Genomic DNA, 25,420 nt, shown 5'->3' on the forward strand with positions numbered 1-25,420 from the left:
CAGGTGCCCCGCAAAATCAAGTAAATAAATAGAAATACTTAACTAACTGACCAATTGCATCACAGATAACTCAATTCTACTCCCCCCCCCAACATAAGAACTGCTATTCAAAATAGGCCATACCCAGTGCTTTTTTTCTTAAAAAATGTTTAGGGGTACTCTCATTTTCCTACTAACAGGACGCGGGTGGTGCTGTGGGTTAAACCACAGAGCCTAGGACATGCCGATCAGAAGGTCGGCGGTTCAAATCCCCGCCACGGGGCGAGCTCCCATTGCTCAGTCCCTGTTCCTGCCAACCTAGCAGTTCGAAAGCACATCAAAGTGCAAGTAGATAAATAGGTACCGCTCTGGCGGGAAGGTAAACGGTGTTTCTGTGCGCTGCTCTGGTTTGCCAGAAGCGGCTTATTCATGCTGGCCACATGACCTGGAAGCTGTACGCTGGCTCCCTTGGCCAAGAAAGCGAGATGAGCGCCGCAACCCCAGAGTTGGCCACGACTGGTCCTAATGGTCAGGGGTCCCTTTACATTTTACATTTTCCTACTCATATTGAAATACTGCCCTGCAATGAGGCCAAACTTAGATTCACAAAACGTTTAGGGGTATGCGTACCCCTGCAATGCTCCCTTTACCTTTCTACTTCCTGTTCTTTTATTATTATTAGAAAATTCTCCCTATGTTCTATCAGTTCCTCGCAATCTTTGCACCAGTTCTTACAGAATGCACTGCTTTCCATTGTAAGGTTACCAGATTTTTTTCAATGAATCCAGGGACACTTTTCAACTTCAATGGATTTTGTATCGGGTAAAGGGACCCCTGACCATTAGGTCCAGTCGTGGCCGACTCTGGGGTTGCGGCGCTCATCTCGCTTTATTGGCCAAGGGAGCTGGCATACAGCTTCCGGGTCATGTGGCCAGCATGACTAAGCCGCTTCTGGCGAACCAGAGCAGTGCACAGAAATGCCGTTTACCTTCCCGCCAGAGCAGTACCTATTTATCTACTTGCACTTTGACGTGCTTTTGAACTGCTAGGTTGGCAGGAGCAGGGACCGAGCAATGGGAGCTCACCCAGTCGCGGGGATTCAAACCGCCAACCTTCTGATCAGCAAGTCCTAGGCTCTGTGGTTTAACCCACAGCGCCACCTGCGTCCCCTTTGTATGGGGACTGATTTGTAAATCCGGGGACTGTCCCTGGGAAACGGCGATGTCTGGTAACTTTATTCCAACTGCAATCCTAACTTCCACCTGTATTTATTCATAAGTTGGCTTCCTGAGTTGCATAGCGTTTATGTTTCAGTAGTTGCGATCCTGTAGTCACTTCAATGGAAGTAGGGACTTGCTGCTGTGTAAACCATGGGTCGCAAACTAAGGCCAGATCAGGCCCAATTGCCTTCTAAATCCGGCCCACGGATTGTCCGGGAATCACTGTGTGGATCACCAGCCCGTGGATCGCCAGTGTGCATGTTCTTTCCCTCTCACACGGTGGCAGCGCAGGTGGCGCCTCCTCCCTCCCTCCTCCTGGCTTCTCCCCACCCTGCCTAGAGGAGGAAGGGGGCTGAGCTTTTGTGCACCGCTCGTTGTCCTTCTGCTGCCACCACCCCTGCCATTCGCAAGACACAGGAGCCATGGTTGGCTGAGTGCCCATCTCAAGCGGCCGCCATTTAAAGCAGCCCCTCTCCAGAGCCCTTTCGCTCATCATCCCTCATTCATTTTTTGCCCTTCAAAATATAGTCCGGCCCCCCACAAGGTCTGAGGGACAGTGGATCAGCCCCCTGCTAAAAAAGTTTGAGGACCCCTGTTGTAAACACTCTAAAGATTGGGCAGATACAGTAAGATTTCCACTTCAAGGACATTTCAAACCCAGCTATTACAAATATTTCCTTTTTGAGAACACATTTCCTCCATAAATCATCGCCTAGCCTTCCTATTTACCATGGCTGTATTATATTGCCCCTCTCCAGTCCCATGACTAGACATTAAATATCCCCAAAATGTATCAGTTACTCCAGTTTCCTTAACAAGGCAGTGCCAATGCTGTACACAGGATGACTCATAGACCAGAGCATCACCTCTGGTGCCACATGACCCAGAAGTGCCATTTCCAGTTTCTCTCATCACGACCATGTTTTGTCTGTACAACGGGCTCAGGGCTGAGATACATCAGAGAACGCAGCTATACGTAAGATAAATATAGAACAGCTTTGATCACTTCTCTGTCAGAAGGGGATCAGTGACAAAAACATAACATTTTGTCAAGACTTCTAGAGTTACACCAATGTTCTAATATTCTGCAGTACCGTGCTTTCTTGGAGACAGCAAAATCTATGGGATTGACTATGGAACAGGGGATACAGGGAACCAGGCAGAGGGCCTTCTTGGTAGTGGCACCCGCCCTGTGGAATGCCCTCCCACCAGATGTCAACTACCAGACTTTTAGAAGACATCTGAAGGCAGCCCTGTTTAGGGAAGCTTTTAATGTTTGATGGATTACTGTATTTTAATATTCTGTTGGAAGCCGCCCAGAGTGGCTGGGGAAACCCAGCCAGATGGGCGGGGTATAAATAATAAATTATTATTATTATTATTATTATTATTATTATTATTATTATTATTATTATTATTATTATTGTTATTATTATTATTAATCTGAGAAAGGATTTTGCCCTTGAGAACTCATTCCTCAATAAGGCGCCAGTCTTATGCACTTTTACCTGGTATTGTGTTCAATGGGGCTTACTTCTGAGCAATGTGTTTTTCAGATTAAAGTTTTTTGATCGCATATCCAACGTACAACATAAAAACAAGATTCTAAAGAATCTCCTGGGCTCCCCTCCTCCCCTTTGTTAGTCATTTCCTCCTGCATCTTTTATAATTATCCAAACCTTTTACATCTCCATTGCATCCAAAATTCACTGTTAAATTACAAGTGTTATTCCATCTGAGTAATGTCTTTAGGCTTGCACTATAAATGGGTTAGACTGTGGGTGCCGTGTGACTCCTTTCTGTGCGTACAATGCACACTTTAACCCCCACCTCTGTTTGCATAAAAAACCCCCCACAACCCAGCAAGAAGGAAGCAGACAGAAATATACAGAGTGTGATGTGTGCTGCCTCTGATTTCTCTGTGCTCAGCTGGCATGAAAAGAGGTAATGATCATAATGAGCTTATGATGTTGCCTTTCCTCCAGGCTCCCAAAGGGGCTTTGCAAATACATATGATAAATGTGTGACTCTTTCCGAGAGGGTGCTGCCCTGATCAGCAAGACAGATCTCAGATGTATACAGCCTCCCCCCTGTACTGCTAATGTGAATGTACATCTAGATGTGCACCCCTGCTTTCAATGTGTTGTTCACCCAAGCCCCACGGAGGCTGGGTGATCCTTTTGATACGAATGGATATGCAACTCTGGCACCAGCCATTGTATTGCACAAATAGTTTTCTATGGCTATAGCAGAATCATTGATATTAAGTCAGTGGGCTTCCGGTTAACGGATGCAGGGTACAGTTTTATAGGGTGCAGTTTTGAAGGGAGGTATGGATTCATCCATTCCCTTTTGGTAAATATAATTTCACGCTTTCCTATGCACAAGTATCTCACCTGTTTTTGCAACACCTGACGAAGAACTAATGTGAGCTATGCGATCAGCGTAGGAGGGAATCACATGACAATTGGGTTTTCCTGCACTAGTGAATTATTGCACAAACACCAAGAAAACAATGGAAGCTCCTTTCTCAAAGCAACATTGAAAGAAGCAGCAGGTACTAGTCTCTGGCTCTTATGCTTGTTTTAAGTAATCTAAAATCACTACACTTTTGATTGCTAGGGTCAGAGGCACTTTTCTTTTTTTTAATGATATTTATTAAGGTTTCAAAGAAAAGAATTACATGAATTAAAAAAAGAAGAAAAACAACAACAAAAATAGAAGAAAAAATACAGAATACAAAAAAGATAAAAAAACACTTTAAAAAAACAAAACATCAGTCTTTCCATACCTTACATTCATTTCCTTGTTTCCCTGACCTCCTCACGCCTCCCTTTTTTGTATTCCAATTCAGTTAGTTAATTCAGCAATTTCTTTCCCTCTTTGTTTTTATCTTAGTCCTTTAACGTAATATATTATAACTTTAGATTCTCACCTGTTAACAATCCATTTTTATATACACCTTTATAACATTGCTGCTTAAACCACTTAACTTCATTCTGACATAATTCTAACATTCATTAATTTTGCAATATTTCTGTAGATAGTCTTTAAATTTCTTCCAATCTTCTTCCACCGACTCTTCTCCCTGGTCTCGGATTCTGCCAGTCATTTCCGCCAATTCCATATAGTCCATCACCTTCATCTGCCATTCTTCCAGAGTGGGTAGATCTTGTGTCTTCCAATACTTTGCAATAAGTATTCTTGCTGCTGGTGTGGCATGCATTAAAAAAGTTCTATCCTTCTTTGGCACCATTTGGCCGACCATGCCCAGGAGAAAGGCCTCTGGTTTCTTCAGAAAGGTATATTTAAATACCCTTTTCATTTCATATCATCTCCCAGAAAGCCTTGATCCTTGGGCACGTCCACCAAAGGTGAAAGAATGTACCTTCAGTTTCTTTACATTTCCAACATTTATTATCGGGCAAATGATAGATTTTTGCAAGCTTGACTGGGGTCATGTACCACCTGTATATCATTTTCATAATATTCTCTCTTAAGGCATTACATGCCGTGAATTTCATACCTGTGGTCCATAACAGGGTCAGAGGCACTTTTCATTCTATCTGGGAGAGAGAAGAAACATCAGCATAAATTTTAAACTTCATTTCAAAGGAGCTGCTATTCCATCCCTTACAGGAGAGCTGGTTAACAAATTTCAAATTTAGGGAGCAAAATCTTCAAGAGGGTTGTTTAGACAGGTAGAAAATCTTGTGGTTGATCAGAATAGCACCCTTCCTTCATCCCCACCATTCGCAGCTAGGAGATAATTCCAACAGAAACAGGTGTGGTGATTGTCAATGTTTACTTTTTCATCCCAAGTCCAGAATGGAAATCAAGCCCTTGACTACAACCTGTATTCACTGTTGTTGTTGTTGTTGTTGTTTTCTTCATTCTGCTAATGATATGCAGTTGATGACATTTCTGTTGGGATACTGCCAGGGAGATAAAGTCCATCATGGCCCCAAGCCGTCTGCCGGACGATCCATCGATCTCCCGTAGGCACGCAGTATCAGCAATTAGTGACACGAGTCTCTAGAAAATATCTTGCCACATTCCAGAGCTCATGCACACTCTATCAGCAGATAATGCACAGCCAAAAGTTGCACTCAGGAGAGCATTATTTACAAGTTTTATTCAATGGACTTAGAACAAAGAAAGACATGACTGCCTGCGTCACTGTCTCCAGCACAGAGAGAAAACGAAAGCAAAGACACAACAGAAACATCCTGTGAAAACAGGAAATACGCAGACTCTGTGACTCACAGCCTGCTCCCTTTTAAGGTGGAACGGAAATATCCTAGCAATTTCTCCCTCCTGTTTGCATTGTTTTCTTTGCATTGAAATGAATGGTGCAGAATAATGTAATAATTACATAATGCATTACGCAATTAATTATGAAAAATTCTGCCACAGGGGACAGTGAGATGATTAATGCAGCTTTTCCCGGAAGTCAAACTGCAGTGAAAAGGAAACAGCACTGCATGCAATCAGCATGAGTCAGAACAGAAATCAGCGTTAAGTATCCCTTCCCCCAGCTCAGGCTGCTGTTTGTCTTGAAGGCCAATTTGCAGGTTTATTCTAGCTGCTTGTTTAGGTTTCTTTTTCTCTGTATTTTAGAAGGAATAACACGTTACTTATGCCGATCACAGGAGTCTCCTTATATGATGATCAAAGTCAGAATATGTTTCCATTATTCTCTGGGAGTTCCACTCATTGTGACAGACTCTCAGCCACACTTCCGGTAGTCAGACAAGGTACTGTGTTAAAATCGTAACATGGAAATGTTTTTACAGGCAGCTATTGAGAAAGAGGGGATGCGGGTGGCGCTGTGGGTAAAAGCCTCAGCACCTAGGACTTGCCGATCAAAAGGTCGGCGGTTCGAATCCCTGTGGCGGGGTGCGCTCCCGTCGCTTGGGCCCAGCACCTGCCAACCTAGCAGTTCGAAAGCACCCCCGGGTGCAAGTAGATAAATAGGAACCGCTTACTAGCGGGAAGGTAAACGGCGTTCCGTGTGCTGCGCTGGCTCGCCAGATGCAGCTTGTCACGCTGGCCACGTGACCCGGAAGTGTCTGTGGACAGCGCTGGCTCCCGGCCTCTAGAGTGAGATGAGTGCACAACCCTAGAGTCTGTCAAATTCAAATTCAAATCAAGACTAGCCATAGATTGTTAAATTAGCCAAAGGTCCGGAAGAAGAGGAATGTTTTCCTAAAGATTTGTAACAAAGGGGTGAGGCGATCCTCCCTGGGGAGAGCATTCCACAAGCAGGGAGCCACCACAGAAAAGGCCCCTTCTCATGTTGCCACCCTCTGGACCTCTTGTGGAGGAAGCACACAAAGAAGGACCTCAGATGATGATCCCAGGGTCTGAGTCAGTTCAAATGGGGAGAGGCGGTCCTGTTTTGTTTCCATTTAAGAAGATAAAGGAAGAGAAGTAAAATTTATCTATCAAAATCATTCCTTCTGACCTTGTTAGCATTGTTTACTGGATCCCTTCTTGTTAACATTTGTGTCACCCTTTTCTGTGTTGTATAAACCACATTATATCAGAAATCACCCTGTTCTCTTTCCAGAACTGATATTTAAAACCTACCATCCTGCAATGTAATTTCACTGATTTCCATAGGGCAGAATCAAACTAAGTTGATTGGCGCTTGCTCTTTATGGTGTCAGTGGGTTGATCATATCATTTATCTTGATTAAACTGACTAGTTTAGCCTTAACACAGATCTGCGGGTAAAATCTCCACAAACAATGTCTTCTTAGGATCTAACTGTAGATCTCAGGATGTATTTTTTCATAGGAAAACTCTTAATATATTTCAAACTTGAGTGCTTGAGATCTGTGTGAGAGAAAAATTCTCCCAAATACATACCCAAATAGGTTAATAATAAATCATACCTGAAACTAAAATTCATTTCTCTTTCTGCATGAAGTATGCTGTAATTCAGACTACATAGACTGATTCGGAAAAAGAGCATAGATTTCATAGATTTATTGAGCAGATGGTCCTGCTTATTGAGGCTTCAAATTCAGATTACCTTAGAAAAACCCACTAGTAGCTTTGTTCATATAAAACTGGCAATTGGTCTTTGAGACAATCAAGATTTTACTGGTTCCAACTGGAGTGAAAGTCAAATCCACATTGTTTATATTTCCAGTTCTTACTGACCCTCCACCCAACAATTCCATCAATGATAGGGTTTTCTCAAAACCTGTTCTGAAAACTATTGCCAAATGATCAGGGTTCCACATTCATAGTATGCACTTCTGTGATTCAGGTTGCCATTTTCCAACTCCCAAATCCATTTAATCCATGCAAATTAAGGGCATGAATTTGGTCGTTTCTCCCAATTGCTTAATATTTTACAGGAGCACAAGAGAAGAGCATTCTTTAGAACTACAGTATTCCCCCATGTTCAAAACTAACCACCTAATTAAAGTAATACAAATAATTAGTACTTATTTAACCAATGTACTTCTCTGGGAATTGCTATGGTGTGGTGTTGCTTGTGAGATCTACTGTACTTGGTCCGAGTGGAAGAACTAATGGAATCTGGATGAGCAATTAATGTTCTCTATACTGTTTTACTTCAGTATAGTGTGGAAAGCAGAAAATTAATGCTGCAGTCCTAGCCACTCCTAACCTGGGAGTAAGTTTCCTCCCAAATCTCCCCTTTGCCTCTTCACAGTCCACCAGGGCTCAAGTTCTGAATCTTACCTACATTTTGATCACTTGGAAACCAGCAAGGATTAGACAGGCTCCTAACATCTCGTGACCTCCCCTTTTTGCTATTTATGTGATAAACAGCACAACTAGGCTACCTACAGTGGAGGGGCGAGGGATAAATAATAATAATAATAATAAAATTATTTATACCCCACCCTTCCCGGTTCAAAAACCGGGCTCAGGGTGGCTAACAACAAATTTAAAACACTTAATTGTAAAAGCAGCATAAAATACAGTATAAAAACATGAATAACAATAAAATTCAAAGTTCAGAAATCAATTTAGGGGAAATCCATCTAATAAACATTAGATAATCACCAGGGCTAGCTGGCTGAATTAGTCCTACTTGGGCCAGCGAGAAGACCAGGGGAGAATTAGCTGTGTGGTCTCAGAGCGGGTAATCTTCATAAAAGGGGAGGGAGAGGGAAGGGAAGGGAAATAAAAGATCAGGCTGAATTCAAATTAAAGGCCAGGCAGAATAGCTCTGTTTTACAGGCCCAATGGAAGGAGGTTAAATCCTGAAGGGCCCTAGTCTCATGGGACAGAGCATTCCACCAGGTTGGAGCCATCACTGAAAAGGCCCTGGCCCTTGTGGGGGATAGTCTGACTTCCTTAGGGCCCGGGACCTCTAAACTATGGTTATTCATGGACCTTAAGGTCCTCTGTGGGACATACCTGGAGAGGCGGTCCTGTAAATACGAGGGCCCTACCTAAGCTACAAAAATAGTAATGTCTGCTGGGGTAATAACCAACAGGTGATGGCTAGCAGCCAAGCAAGGAAGCCAGGTTCAGATGTATGCTTGTGTGGCTCCTCCACACAGGGGGGTAGCTTGAGCCAAGCAGGGTTCAGCCACATGTGGAGAAGCCCTGCTTGTGTATATCAGTAAAGGTAAAAGGGTAAAGGCAAAGGACCCCTGGGTGGTTAAGTCCAGTCAAAGGCAACAATGGGGTTGTGGTGCTCATCTTGCCTTCAGGTCTAGGGAGCTAGAGTTTGTCCACAGACAGCTTTCCGGGTCATGTGGCCAGCATGACAAAACCGCTCTTGGTGCAACAGAACACCGTGATGGAAGCCAGAGCACACGAAAATGCCGTTTACCTTCACGCCACAGTGGTACCTATTTATCTACTTGCACTGATGTGCTTTCAAACTGCTAGGTTGGCAGGAGTTGGGACAGAGCAACAGGAGCTCACCCTGTTGTGCAGATTCGAACCGCCAACCAAGAGGGTCAGTGGTTTAAACCACAGGACTACCTGCTTATACACATACACATACAACCCTGTCATAGTGATGCCAAATGCACATCACTAGGGGTCATGCTTATCATTCCAGCAGATGCGATTCTGCCCTCTTTGGGCATTTGTGTATGTGTGTGGACGCTTGTGGGAGCCTTCCTAGTAGCTTCTACAGAGTGGGTATAATGCTTGATGGCAGGAACAGGTTCACTTATTTACTGAATAGTTGCTCAGAGGAATACTGCATGCATATTCCCCCCACTCCCCAATATCTCTGGAACTACACAACCCAAATCTAGGAAGCTTTTTGCTTTCCTAATAGTCCAGCAAATGGACATGGGTGGCATGCCTGGAATCAGCAAAACTCCGCTGTCTAGGCAGCATGTCAAACATAGGAACATTTCCATGCCTTTCCACAAGCGTTTGGAACCACAAAGCTTTTTGAGCAGGCGTTATGCAATGCTTGCACACATGTCAATTTATCTCATATCATTGAATGATGAGTCTCCTCTGGTAACAGAGTTCTCAGGTGTAGATTATTCACTGCCTGCTGTCTTCTGTTTTTTTAATCAACATGGGATATTTTGTTCTGATTTTCCCATGTTACCAATTGATATTTTAGCATTGTTTACTTATTTCAAGACTCAGTTATACTGTTACCTTTTTAACACCACATTGCTTCCCTCCCACCTGCTCCTTTTCCTTTCTTCCAGACCCGCTGGGGAACCGCACACCAATGCACCATAAAAATCTTTCCAAAAATGCACATACAGCGTTCTTATTTATCAACACCTCTTGTTTATGATATCCTTATCTGCCTACATGATAGCTCTCATGTGCAATTTGTATTCATTTTGTGAAGTGTTGCATCAAATCCTATATTAAAATCACACTGTGCTTTTTCTCATTTGTTGTTTCTGGGACTTTTTTATTTTTTAAAAGGCATTTACACTTATCTGCCACATATACTCTATCAATCCCTGCTGCCTTGACTCATTGATCCATTGTCCTCTAGATGGATAAAAGCAGCTTCATTCTCTGCCTGACTTCGCCATTCATTCCAAGGTGGCTAAAAGTAGGGATTGGTTCTTTTAACACATCCCTATTTTCTTAGCATTTTCTAATTGATATTTATGTGTCCGGACCTTCTTTCTGCTGGTGAAGGCAAATCTTTAAAAGATGTCTGTTTTATTTTCAACTGTTACTATGTCTCCTTGCTTCTCCTCATCCCAATATCCCTGATTGGTTTGTCTTTCAGGCCCTTGGCCAGGTTATGATTGTGGTACATATAGGTGTCCTCCTATCTACACACTCCCCTTCATGGATCACTGTCTTGCCGTGGAAAAGGGGCTTGAATAACTCAGAGAAGCTATGAACTATGGCAAGCTGGGCACCCAAGATGGACAGGTCATAGTGGAGAGTTTTGACAAACCTAGACAGCATCTAAAAAAGCAGAGACATCACCTTGCCAACAAAGGTCCATATAGTAAAAGCTATTGTTTTCCCAGGAGTGATGTATGGAAGTGAGAGCCGGACCATAAAGAAGGCTGATCGCCAAAGAATGGATGCTTTTGAATTATGGTGCTGGAGGAGACTCTTGGGAGTCCCATGGACTGCAAGAAGATCAAACCTATCCATTCTGAAGGAAATCAGCCCTGAGTGCTCACTGGAAGGACAGATCCTGAAGCTGAGACTCCAATACTTTGGCCACCTCATGAGAAGAGAAGACTCCCTGGAAAAGACCCTGATGTTGGGAAAGATGGAGGGCACAAGGAGAAGGGGACGACAGAGGACGAGATGGTTGGACAGTGTTCTCGAAGCTACCAGCATGAGTTTGAGCAAACTGCGGGAGGCAGTGGAAGACAGGAGTGCCTGGCATGCTCTGGTCCATGGGGTCACGAAGAGTCGGACATGACTAAACGACTAAACAACAACAACAACAACAACAACAACAACAACAACAACAACAACAACATAGATTGCCAGATTGTTCTGATTTAAACGGTGCGCCAGGTTCATGCAATGCTTCTTAGCCTTGCTTTCTCCAGATCTACCCCATGAGAAACTTGCACAGAGATCTGTTACAGTAAGAAGCCCTCTGCCCCAACCCAGAGGATGGGGAAAGACCGAAGCAGGGAAGATAACTCTCTCATTACTGGTAATGAAGCAGCTACATAGGAGTCTGCGAAACCCTTCCAGCTGTCTTTAATCATCATGTTTTTTGCAAAGAGGACTGAAATACATTGCATGAGCAACATGCTCTTCTGTGGCAGAAAATGACATTAAGCAGACCATTATCTCCTGTGGGGCATCAGCCGGATTTAACAAGCAGAAGGAAAACAAACATTAGATGTATACATTTAATTTATTGGTAAAGATGAATGTCCTGACTTTGCTAAAGTTCTATTGATTAATGACTTCCGACAGGCAGAGGCTAAATACCCAGGGCGTGTGTTGGGGAAGGTCTCCCTTATCGGAAGGGCTGTTGCAATGAACAGCTTTTCTTGGAAAACGGAGGGGCCGTAGCTGGGGTGGGGGTGGGGAATAGTGAATATAGTAAGATACCTAAATTCATATTAATATTCCCAGTTTGCATCTTTGTAGCATATCCTATGATAACGTTTAAAATAGAAATAAAAGTCATTTCTAAATTAAATGTCCGTGTTCGCAAATGTTGTCAGTGCGTGGTTGCTAATGGCGATGATCTCAGTATCCCATGAGCCACCACTGCAGGAGAGCTGATTTCTTGGGGATAAGGCATTGTACGCACTGCCTAATCTGTCAGAGCAAATCCATCAAGTTTATCCCCTGAGCACTAGATATTCTACCCATATATATTGACGTAAATTACATATATGGGTATCCAATGCATTCCCCTCTTTCCCACTCCGCAAATGTGCACCATGCGGATTACATGGTACACAGAACGTTCAAGAAAAGTGTCTAGGTAAATAAAATATATTGCATACAGTGATAGCACTCACAGATTTTCCTTTGGGCCCCTGAGGTACATAGGCTGCAATACCATGCATAAGTACCTGGGAGTAAGCCTCATTGAACACAGTATAACTTATTTCTGAGTGTGCATGTGTCATGATGCACAGGGTGACAGAACAACTGCGCCATATGAAGCCGTGCCATTCACACTGGCCAACAACACCAGCAGCATCTGTGTGTGGGAAAAACTCCTGGCTGGCACAGCAAAGAGGCCAAAATTGGGCCTGTCTTCAGTAGTTTGGCTGGCTTAGGATCCAGATGTCAGGAATAAGCCAGCTCCAAGCGAAGGTTGGCAGCCAACTGCAGAAAGCAGCCAGGAACAGAGAGGCTTTGATTTTAGTCAGGCAGGGGAGAGCTGGCAGCTACAGACTTCGGCTCTTCCTGACCTTGACGGAGAGGCTGATAAGGCAGTAGCTGAGAGCAGGCTAGAACACAGCCAAAGCTTGCCAGAAGCACAGTCAGGTGCCAACAAACTCAGAGACAGCCTCTCAGACCCGGAAGAAGTTGGAGCTGATCCAACAAGTCCGAGTAGTTTGTGAATGGGAGGGTTGCTAGATAGGAAGCAAAACAAGAGACGTCAGGGTCATAAGTTCAATATCTGCTGGAGACGCCGGAAGGAGTCTTCAGAAGGGTCATCTTGCGTAATGATGCCGAGTGCTTTGTTAGAGCCGTCCGGAGCTATCTGTTTGTTTTTGCAACAAATCCTCCTTTTTAATTAGCTACGCTTACTGTGTTATCAAGCTGGTAATCTGGACTCCTGAGACCAGAGGACCCTTGGCTGGTCTAACTCTGCCACCTTCCTTCCTCCATTTCGGAGGTGTCTGCTGGCTACAGCTGGCAGTGTATAGAGCTGGTGGTAGCTTCTCCCCACCTGTACTTGCAGTGGGCTCCACTGGTGCTGTTCAGCTGTATCTGAACCCCTCCCAGTGGAGTAGATCAGGGATTAGGATTATTAAATTGGGAGCAGGTGCACCAACTCCATGGGGCTGAGGTGTCTTTGGCCCCCTCAATATTTGTGGGCAGGGGGCCGAGCCTTCTGAATGTTGGGGTGAAAAGGGGGTGTGCCAGGGTGAAGCGCCATGGCCCTGTGCATCCCCTTGTGATCACCAGCACTCCTTCCCAATTGTCAAAGGAATGTGCAGGGCAAAGGTTAGACTTCCCAATGATTCACCTCCTCTCATCTCATGCGTGAGACATCACATCCACATGACGGGCCACCTCAATGCTGGGCACAACTCGGCATCTCTGGATGGGAGAAGCATGGGCTAAAGCAGCACTGGGGAGTGTCCTGCCTGCAGATCAAATTAAGCCCAGTGGCATCCTAACATGGACCATGAGGCTCTTTCCCTCAAACCACACCCACCTGCCTCCCATCATCCATTTGTGACATCAGGAGCAGGGCAGGTAAACACTTGATTGAAAAGGAACAATTGATGGCTGAAAGCACATGATGCAGTAACTTTGCCAAAGACATCCTGCTCCACATCTGGTCAGTTTTTGAATGGGATCCCTGGGATCCCTATACAGTGGTACCTCGGGTTACAGATGCTTCAGGTTACAGACACTTCAGGTTACAGACTCCGCTAACCCAGAAATAGTACTTCGGGTTAAGAACTTTGCTTCAGGATGAGAACAGAAATTGTGCGGCAGCTGTGGGAGGCCCCACATTCCAAGATCTGTGGGAATGTTCTGGGGTGCAGGAGAGGATATATTGACTAATTATATCCTTGTCCAACTTGTGCTAACAAGTTCCCAAAATATCAGCAGAGTTTATAGACATTCCCCTTTTGTTCGCAACGGTAACGTGTGCACAGGTTCGCTAGAACCTCTATAATAATTACTCTGGTAATTTCCCCTTTGTTCCCTCTTAAAATACAAGACACAACACAGTCTTTATAAAAGTATAAAAGAGTTTACTCACGATCTGTTCACAATATGATCCCAGACGGCAGACAGGCTTAAAAAGGTAAAATACACTTAGAATCTATCTTATAGGAAGATAGGCCTCTCCTCTCTTGGCTGAGAGCCAAGAGGGCATCCTGCTTCTTCGAAAGGTGATGGCAGAGAGAGAGAGATGGCTGCCTGCCCTGTGCTTTTGTCATTACCTGCACAGGTGAGGCCACACCCACCTCTGGTCACATGCGGAGGAAGTCCGTCCCCAGGAAGTTTACCTGCTTGCTGGACAGACATCCCTCCCCATGTTGTAACATGTACACTCTAGGAATGTTGTCATTGACTGCTCCTGTGTTTACCTCCCACAAGATCGCCCTCAGCCGCTAATTAAGTTCTTAACCCGAGGTACCACTGTACATACTATTGGAGTTATACCACGGAAGAAAGGTTTTCACCTTTTTGTTCTGTAAATGAAAACAAACAAGCTAATCAAGGGAGCTTAAGGATGAGGACTATATTGAGAACAGGTATCCTAAGTTTGAATGTAACCCTCTATACTACACAAGTGGAACTGTGTCTCTGCCATTGGTTCAGGCGAAGTTTCTATCTCTCGTTCTTATCCCCTCCATCTACCATTTCAGGATAATAATACTTGCCTACCCTAGGATTGTTACAAGGAGTTCTGAGATAATACTGTTATTAGTATATGATGCATTCTCAAGGACAGATGAATCGCAAACTCCGTCAGTATTCTCTGGTGTACAGAATTTCAATGAGCAGAGGGGAAATTACACGAACACGACAATGCTGTTGAAATCCTGACATCCAACTCCCGGTGTCTGGCACACTGTCTTATATTTATAGTGTTATTATATTAAAAAACCATGAGGGCTCTTTGCTGCCGTAGTAACAATTTTCTCCCATTGTTCCTTTCCCAGGCTTATCTCCCCTCCAAGTCTCTAACCATGCCAGCAGTCTTTAGATCATTTTCTTATTTTAGATCATTTTATTTATTTATTTCAGAGGACAAATATGCTTTCTCAATGCACTGAGTTCTTGCAGCATACATGGTCAGGGACCTCCAGCTCTCTCCCATCTATCCATAGGACTGGTTGTGGGGTTAGTAACAACTGTGCTGCATTGCAAAGCTGGTTGCTCAATGTCAGCACTTGTCAGAACTAAGATTGAGTGAATTGCTGTTTCTCTCGCTTTCCCGTTTGTTCAGCCTCCAGTCAGAAATTTGCAATGTCTTGACAACATTCTCCATGAAAATTCTTCATAATTTTAGTGTGAATTTCTCCTGGTATACACACTTTTGTATAGAATTTTACCTATTACAGTGGTACCTCGGGTTACAAACACCTCGGGTTACAAACACTTCAGGTTACAGACTCCGCTAACCCAGAAGTAGTACCTTGGGTTAAGAACTTTGACCCAGGATGAGAACAGAAATCATGTGGCGGCGGCAGCGCAGCGGCAGCCCCATTAGCTAAAGAGGTTAAGAATGGTTTCAGGTTAAGAATGGACCTCCAGAACAAATTAAGTTCATAACCAGAGGTACCACTGTATGCACCTTTTTGTAAATCAATTTACCCATATATAATGCATTTTGTATATTATTTTCACCAATATAAGCATTCATATGCATACCTTACATGCATTCTTGTACACCTTACATGGCTGGATAACTGCATTGCAAAATTCAGTAAAGTGCAAATTTCAAATTCTGACTGTGTTTTGGTTCACATCGTTGTTCCAGTAAGCTTGCATTTAAATGAAAACTGTTTTGAATTTCTCCTCCATCCCTGGGCAGCACTTACCTTCTTCAGGAATGTTTAGCATTGCTTGGCTTTTAATTTGCAGTCCTCAACCCAGTGCTTCATCATTCGTCAAATTTTTTGTACTCTAAATTCTCATTCTGAGAAGGTGTGGGGTGCAACTTCCTTTCCCTGTCTTCTCCTCTCTATTACAGCCACACCATAAGACATTTTGCTTCAAGGAAGTGCCTTGGACAAACACAACTGCCCAATTCCCTCAGCAATGTCCTCTCCCTGCATGCAGCAGTGACTCTAAAGGTAAAGGTAAAGGGACCCCTGACCATTAGGTCCAGTCACGGACGACTCTGGAGTTGCAGCGCTCATCTCGCTTTATTGGCCGAGGGAGCTGGCGTACAGCTTCCAGGTCATGTGGCCAGCATGACTAAGCCGCTTCTGGCGAATCAGAGCAGCGCACGGAAACGCCGTTTACCTTCCCGCCAGAGCGGAACCTATTTATCTACTTGCACTTTGATGTGCTTTCAAACTGCTAGGTTGGCAGGAGCAGGGACCGAGCAACAGGAGCTCACCCCGCCACGGGGATTCGAACCGCCGACCTTCCGATCGGCAAGCCCTAGGCTCTGTGGTTTAGACCACAGTGCCACCTGCGCCCCACACATTCTCACCAAGAATCCTGGGAACTGTAGTTTGCCCCAACAGTGCTACACTTCCCAGAATCCTTGACAGAGTGCAGTTCTCAGAATCATTTTATGTGTTTAAAACGTATGGTGTGTGTACGCAGACTTAAGCATATCCTTTATCCCTGACCTAGTTTTAAAGTGATGTAGCGCTTATGTCAAAAAAACCCCAAAACACTCATCCTTTCCTACTCTACTTTCCACAGGGCAGCAGCCCATAATATTCCTAACCAAACCAAGAAAGCAGCCTTCCTGCAGCAGCAAGGGGAAGGGACACAGTGCAGACAATCTTTTTTGCAGGGTAACTTGCAGAAGATCAGAGAAATGTCATCTCCACTCCACCCAACCGGGGTCCGTTTTTCTTGAGACGCACTAACTTGCTAGGATCTTATACTATCAGCCTCCCCTCCCCCCAGAAATGGCCAGAAATTCTGCCCAGAGCAAGCCAGAATTCTTGCATAGTTGCCTATGACAGAATCACAGGGAGATTATGGGTTCTTATGCTTGAAAAATAAATATACAGTGGTACCTTGGGTTAAGAACTTTAATTTGTGGTTCGAGGATCCGACCCACGCGTAGTGAAATGAAGACACAAGGACACGTGATATATGGTTAATGGGCAAGAAAAGGCCACAACTTTATTGGTTACAGCAATGAAAAGGTATTGGCTTAGGCATTGGATCGAAACAACTGGGTTATTCACCAGTAGGTGGAGCCTGTTGATGCTAATCCAACTATAGGCTCACCCCTGCTGTCACCGAGGGTCGTGCCAAGGCCTCCCGCCAAGCAGGCATCGGACGGAATACACGACCCCCAGATTCCTTTAACGGAATACCCCTAAAATTGAAGGCATAGGCGATGGCCACACCTAGCACTTCGACACACCACAACACATTATTCCAATGCCTAACCTACCCACCAATACCATAAAAAGTTGTGACGATTGTTACGAGGTAGGCGAAAAAACCAAAAAGCCTAATGCCAAATGGAAAAACTCCTACCCCCTGGTCAACCAGGGCGACCAACCTAAGGTCCATAGCAAGGCCAAAGACCTAAGCCCTAACTAAAAGGGAGTGGAGGGTGGGTGACTCGCGATGGGGCGACGACGAAGAATGAGGCCGGCGAAAGGCTGGCGCTGCAGCAAAAGGCTGCTGAACACGCCCCCTTCGTGGCACCTGGTTGGGTGGCCACCGGGGGGGTGTGAGCGCCAGCCAGGTGAACCGGAGGCAGGGGGCCACGCCCCCTGCTAGGCGGTGCTCGGGCTCCCGACCACAACCCCTCCCCTCTCTTTCAGGGAGGAGAGTCTTTGTTCTGGAGGTCCGTTCTTAATCTGAAACTGTTCTTAACCTGAAGCACCACTTTAGCTAATGGGGCCTCCCGCTGCTGCTCCCACCGTGCGGTTTCTGTTCTCATCCTGAAACAAATTTCTTAACCCAAGGTACTATTTCTGGGTTAGCAGAGTCTGTAACTTGAAGCGTCTGTAATCCGAGGTACCACTGTAAATAGATAAGAATATTCAACCAAAATAATGTTTACATTTCAATCTAAGCAATACATTTCAATGATGATTTCAGTTTTAGAACAGTGTCCTAAAAGAAAAGGGGGAAGAAGAACAGCAACAAAGCAGATTTTAAAATAAGATCCAAGCCATTGACTGAATTTATTGTTGTCGTACATCTGGAGTTCTTGACAAAAATCTCCTGTTGGATTCTCATTTTTATATAGGGGTTTTTGCCTCTTTAGCAAGATATTCTCTGTGCTCCTGCTAAGAGCATTTGGAGCTGAAATGTGTCCTTGTGAAACGGTCTTGTGGACTTACAGTTAGAAACTGTGCTCAGCAAAAAAGAGGCTGCAAATTCCACTCGCATGGACTTGACCACTTCTGTCTAAGTGGATTCCTCTAAACGCCTGTGCCTCTTCAGTCTAGCTCTGTTTCAGAGCTGCAGCAAAGCATGTAATAACCACAGCAAGAGTTCATAACTAGGCTATGAGTGGCCACAATTTTATGTGCTGTGGTTGCAAAGTCACCCGTAGATAAGGTTTTATCTATTAATCAGGAATATTAACAAGGCATACTTCGGTTTGTAGGCGGTTCTGCATTTTAAATGCATTTTGAAGTTCTGTGAGTACATTTTGCGTGGCGTAGCAGAGCTTAGCAGCTGCAGAGGGATCTGGCTGTGTGGGAAAGATATATCATAAGGAATGTCCCACTCTGGGTTACAAAATACACGGGTCCTGGGAACACATTCTCAGATTATGGGGAACTTTAGAATTATTCAGCTCAGGACTGTCTGTGGTTGGTGCTAAAAAGCCCCACCTGTCATTGAGGGGAAGAAGAAAAAGACTCATACATGTTTGAATATATTTGTTTAATCTTCGTGCTTTAGTCTGGCATTAGCATTTGAGGGTAGTATATGTCACTTTTAGAATCTCATGCAGTGACTAAGAGCTGTTCGAGACCATAAAGTAATAGAAAATGTGTTCTCTTATAAGTCTTTATGGAACCCTATGCAGCCAAAACACTGTTATCCACTCACAAGAGGGAGATATCACTAGCCTTGGGGAAAACACCTTGGTTTTCAGATGGAGTCTGAGGGAAAATTTCAAGAGGAAGGGCTTCAAAACAACCTAATGAGGAGTAATCATATTCAGTGGTCACAGAGTACTCTCTGTGTGTGTTTGTAATATAAAATGGGGTGGGAATGGAATGGAGTATTCTGGTGAAGGACTTGAGAGGAGCCTTGAACAAGAGCACACCACACTGCAATGATGTGTTGCAGGCCCCATCTGTGTATATCTCCAAATGCCCATTCCACTTGAAATCCTTTCACAGAACTGAGGACATTTTTCATGGCTTGCTTCTGCTTCATCTTTGCCATCCATGATGGAGCAGACTCAAGCACCTTTATCAACAAATGAAGTGGTTTTTTGTAAACTTGTGGAGGAGGCTATACAGTCGTACCTTGGAAGCTGAACAGAATCTGTTCTGGAAGTCCATTCAACTTCCAAAATGTTCAGAAACCAAGGCGCGGCCTCCAATTGGCTGTAGGAAGCTCCTGCAGCCAACCAGAAGCCGCGCTGGATGTTCAGGTTCCAAAGAACATTTGCAAACCGGGACACTCTCTTCTGGAGCCAAAACGTTCAACTTGCAAGGCGTTCGTCAACCAAGGTACGACTGTACATAGTTCTCTTTATGGAATCAATGGTGAACAGCTTTCTCCCTAACTGGAAAAAATCCAGATAGTACAATACTATGTGGATACAGTGGTGGCAAAGGAGAAGGACATTGCTGTCACCATCATCACCATTTCCAACAGGCTTCATAGGAATTTTGGGCACAGATCACGACCACCAGCCCTCTGTCTTTCTTACTGCAATCACACTGGGTGAACTGCATCCGAAGGCAGCCTCTGACATTGTTCTCATTATTCTTAATACATCTAATGCTAGGAGGAGTCGTATCTGTGGTCAGAACACATGAACAATGAGCTTTGCCAGTTACAGTGCTACCTCGGGTTACAGACGCTTCAGGTTGCAGACACTTCAGGTTACAAACTCCGCTAACCCAGAAGTAGTACCTTGGGTTATGAACTTTGCTTCAGGATGAGAACATGAAATCGCGCGGCGGCGCAACAGCAGTGGGAGGCCCCATTAGCTAAAGCAGTAGCTCAGTTAAGAACAGTTTCAAGTTAAAAACGGACCTCCAGAACGAATTAAGTTCTTAACCAGAGGTACCACAGTATTCATTTTTGCAAGAATATTTCTATTAATTCATTCTTCTCCTAACAAAATACATGGAATTTGAATTTTTTGGGGGAAAGGAAAAAATGGTCAATGTGTTCACATCACATTTCTCGGACTCCTTATGGACACTCAAGGTCTTTCTGTTTTGGTACCTGGCTAGCAATTTGGCAGAAGCCATCTGTTTCCATGGAGACTGGGCACACACCTTGCTATTCTTATCTCTATGTGTGGCTGAATAGTTCACCTTGACTATTTCATTGGAACAGCAAAAATAATAATGCACACACACACACACACACACACACACACACAAACACCATTCTCTCCTGCAAAGCCTTTTCTGCAACATCTGAGGTTATGCATCTCTGCTTTCACATTGATAACCTTTATTTACCATCAGCGAACTGCTATGTTGTACAGAATGAAGACAGGAGCCAGAGCTGGTTTGCATGAGTCTTGCTGCTTGGATTTCATTCTGCTGTATATATGACTCCTATGTGTCATGATATATTTTGATAGTAAAGTGTGTGGGGCTATGAGATTTTTCTTGGCCAAGGGGATAGTCTTTCCATTCAAGCCAATAGCACTTTATTACCCATTGTTTGCAAATGCAACTAATTAACATTTCAAGAAACAGTTTGACAAGTTCTTACTTGTTGCATCCTGATAACAGAGCTTTTTTGTGTCTCCCAACTAAGCTGTTAAGTTCCAGTTTGTCCATGTGAGGGATAAGTCAATTTTTTAACAGAAAACCCTTAGGAATCATCCTCCTCATATGTACACTGAATGCATGGCTGATGGGCTGTGTAGCCAGTGTATGTGGCAGGGATGCATGACCCACCTACCCCTCATCTGAACACTCCTACAGTAAAGGTAAAGGGAGCCCTGACCATTAGGTCCAGTCGCGGATGACTCTGGGGTTACGGTGCTCATCTCACTTTACTGGCCGAGGGAGCCGGCGTACAGCTTCCGGGTCATGTGGCCAGCATGACTAAGCCGCTTCTGGCGAACCAGAGCAGCGCACGGAAATGCCGTTTACCTTCCTGCCGGAGCGGTACCTATTTATCTACTTGCACTTTGACTTTCGAACTGCTAGGTTGGCAGGAGCAGGGACCGGACAATGGGAACTCACCCCGTCGCGGGGATTCAAACTGCTGACCTTCTGATCAGCAAGCCCTAGGCTCTGTGGTTTAGACCACAGCGCCACCCACGTCCCTACACTAGACATGTATTAAACATTTATTTGCAAGCCTAGGGAGTGTATTTAATTTTCTGACTCTTACGGTCTTAGAAACTGAATCTTGAAATTGGGATTGAAGAGCAGTAGAGTTCTCTCCATAACTTCTATGCAGTGCCAATAATCAGAAAACCTCATTAAGCAAGTTGTTCAAATAAAGCTTTAAAAACAAGGACAACCAGGGAACACATATTGAGTTGAAAAATCTCCATCCTTTTAAAACAGATTTAACTTATTGAAGAATCGAAAGTGGCTCTTTGCTCCTCTCTAGTGACCAAGGGTATTGATCTGCAAAAATTATGAAAGTTTTGATCTGCAAAAATTGTGAAAGTTTTGCCAGTAGTTTCAAGTTACAATCCCAAGCCTCAAAATAAAAATAAACAAGAAACAAACCTTTAAAAAAATCCTTTGTGGGTCTGTGATTCTAGAATATATTCTAGAACATAGTCAAAACACGGGCTAACCAAGACATTATGTCACTCATTCTTAAGAGCTGGGATTTATTCAATGTTCACCTGTTGTTGTTGTTCAGTCATTTAGTCGTGTCCGACTCTTCGTGACCCCATGGACCAGAGCACACCAGGCACTCCTGTCTTCCACTGCCTCCCGCAGTTTGGTCAAACTCATGCTGGTAGCTTCAAGAACACTGTCCAATCATCTTGTCCTCTGCTGTCCCCTTCTCCTTGTGCCTTCCATCTTTCCCAACATCAGGGTCTTTTCCAGGGAGTCTTCTCTTCTCATGAGGTGGCCAAAGTATTGGAGCCTCAGCTTCATGATCTTTGGCCACCTCATGAGAAGAGAAGACTCCCTGGAAAACTCCCTGGAAAAGACCCTGATGTTGGACCCTGAAGTTTCACCTACTCGGTAAAAAAGGTACATTGAAGTGAAATGTGCATGACATCACTAATAAGCTATGAATGAAAAAGAGGCACATACTTTCTAATGACTTTATAACTTACCCTTCATTCATAAGGACTTCTGAAAATCACACAGAAGCTTAGTCAGGCTTTTCTGATGAGATAAAGTGTTGTAAAATAAAGGGTGTCTCACAAAATATACATATTAATAATATTCCTTAATACCTATATGGATCTAGATAACCTCCCCGTGAAGTAATGACAGCTTTTCAGTAACATTATCAGTAACCTTCTCATACTGACCTAAAAAAAGCAGTGCAGCCAGTTGAAAAGGCATCTCGCCTGCTCTAGCAGCTTAACAAATGAAATAGGAAGCTTCAGCATAACTGTCATGCCATGGGATCTTTGCCTCACTTCTGAAAATAGGTTAGATATTAGGGATTTGTAGGTATTGCGAAGAAAACTTGACATTAGCAACAATCTGCCAAAGCCTGGGGCAAGATAACAAACTCGCGACCCACACATTCCACAAGCAAAATGGCTACTTTTCTGAATGATGTGCATGTTAAGGCAGTTGTGTGGTGAGTTCCCGCCTCCCCCTAGTAGGAATAAAGACACAAGACACCGTTCATGGGCTAAAATTGGCCACAACTTTATTGGTTACAGGTGATGACTATCTGGCTTCAGCCTGTTTGCTTGAAGACCGGGAAGGGTTAATACCGCAGGGGGAACCCTGCTGATGCACATCAACTAAGAACTCCCCCGGGGTCAGCGCTCGCAGGCGTGCCTTAGGCCCACACCTCCATAGGCTTCAGACAGGGCCACGCCCCCCGGAATCCTTTATCGGACTACCGTTCAATAACGGGGAGGTGATGGCACTTCCTTCCCCTCTTCCATCTACATAACAATACCCAAACCGAAGCAGCTGAGTGGCCAAAGAGGGAGATCCCCGGCTGCGCCTGCCTTAAATGGCACAGGCCACACACACCCCGGGCCAGCCAATTGGCCGAGGATTCCCCTAATCGCATGGAGGCTTAGGTCGGAAGTGGCTATGTTAAAATATATCCAACAGAAGAAGTAGCTGCCTATCACTGTCTCTCTCTGTCTCTCTGACTTTTGCACCCCCCTGGGCCTGCTCCTTTGATGGGGGCCAACGTGGCCAAGGTCTAGGTATGCCTCTGAGCAGTGGCATAGCGTGGGTTGCCAGGGCCCAGGGAGCTATGCGGAGGGGGTGGGTGGCAGGAAAATGTACAGAGTAACATTCTACTGCCTAACAGTGTCCACATCACCCAGGGGATTGCAGCAGCAGAGATAAAGAAAAGAAGAGTTTTCTGTTGTCTGGAGAGGCCATTTCCTGGTTCTCATGGAGAAACCATTTTCAATGGAGCCCAGTTATGGAAGTCCACAACTGAATTGAGGCAGCACTGGGTGTTGAATAATAATAATAATAATAATAATAATAATAATAATAATAATAATAATAATAATAATAATTGGTTTCTCCAGCCACTCTGGGCGGCTTCCAACAGCTTCCCTAAACAGGGCTACCTTCAGATGTCTTCTAAAAGTCTGGTAGTTGTTCTTCTCTTTGATATCTGGTGGGAGGGCATTCCACAGGGCGGATGCCACTACCAAGAAGGCCCTCTGCCTGGTTCCCTGTAGCTTGGCTTCTCACAGTGAAGGAACTGCCAGAAGGCCCTCAGTGCTGGACCTCAGTGTCTGGGCAGAAAGATGGGGGTGGAGATTCTCCTTCAGGTATACTGGGCCAAGGCTGTTTAGGGCTTTAAAGGTAAGGACCAACTCGGAAAAATACTGGGAGCCAGTGTAGGTCTTTCAAGACTGGTGTTATGTGGTCTTGGCAGCCGCTCCCAGTCACCAGTCTAGCTGCCGCATTCTGGATTAGTTGTAGTTTCCGGGTCACCTTCAAAGGTAGCCCCACATAGAGCGCATTGCAGTAGTCCAAGCGAGAGATAACTAGAGCATGCACCACTCTGGCGAGACAGTCTGAGGGCAAGTAGGGTCTCAGCCTGCAGACCAGATGGAGCTAGTAGACAACTGCCCTGGACACAAAACTGCCCTGCACCTCCATGGACAGCTGTGAGTCCAGAATGACTCCCAGGCTGTGGACCTGGTCCTTCAGGGTCACAGTTACCCCATTCAGGACCAGGGAGTCCTCCACACCTGCCCGCCTCCTGTCCCCCCAAAACAGTACTTCTGTCTTGTCAAGATTCAACCTCAATCTGTTAGCCACCATCCATCCTCCAGCTGTGTCCCTAACAATTTTGTGCCTGGGGCAACCACCCCTGTGGTTCGCCCATGCTGCACCCCTGCCCCTGTGTGTACAGCTACAGTTTTTGTGGTTGGCCCAGAAACTCTACTTATTCAGCTTCTTGCTTAGGCTTTGCTGACAGCTCGGGTTTTTCCATGGGTAAATCTGCACACACTGACCAAACTGTTTCCGCTGATGCTAAATTTTGTCATGATGGCCATTTTATACTTTCTCAGTCAAAACTCTCTGACTAATGACCTTCCACCATCTCTCTATATCTGCCAGTCCATTAGCCTATATTTATAAGTCAGTGAGAGCTAATAATGAATAATAATGTTAATTAGCTGGCCTATCAAAACGTGGCCTTTTGAGTCCTCCTTCCTGTCCAGCATTTAAACTAGCAGGTCTAACTGTGAAGTAGTAAGGCCTATGGACAACTTGGAGATAACTGTAGGAGTCTACCTGACAGTTGCCAGTGTTTCTGAACTTTGTCATTGCTATCTGCCATTACGGGGCACCTTTGTCCATGGAGTTTTCTTGGCAGGGATACTGGAGTGGCTTGCCGGTTCCTGCTCCAAGTGGATCACATTTGGTCAAAACTCTCCACTATGACCTATCCATCTTGGGTGGCCCTGCACGGCAAAGCTCATAGCTTCTCTGAGTTATTCAAGCCCCTTGCAGCTGAGGCTCCAATACTTTGGCCACCTCATGAGAGGAGAAGACTCCCTGGAAAAGACCCTGATGTTGGGAAAGATGGAGGGCACAAGGGGACGACAGAGGACGAGATGGTTGGACAGTGTTCTTGAAGCT

At 44.7% G+C, this 25,420-nt stretch overlaps 1 long non-coding RNA gene across 1 annotated transcript in view; it reads right to left on the reverse strand.

Moving 5' to 3' along the window:
• Nucleotides 1-25,420, reverse strand: part of LOC308596621 — a 92,203-nt gene that overhangs the window by 61,678 nt on the left and 5,105 nt on the right. The gene's annotated exons all lie outside the window — the stretch shown is intronic.

This window comes from Podarcis bocagei (genome assembly GCF_964188305.1).
Source record: "Podarcis bocagei genome assembly, chromosome: 10".
Lineage (NCBI taxonomy): Eukaryota > Metazoa > Chordata > Lepidosauria > Squamata > Lacertidae > Podarcis > Podarcis bocagei.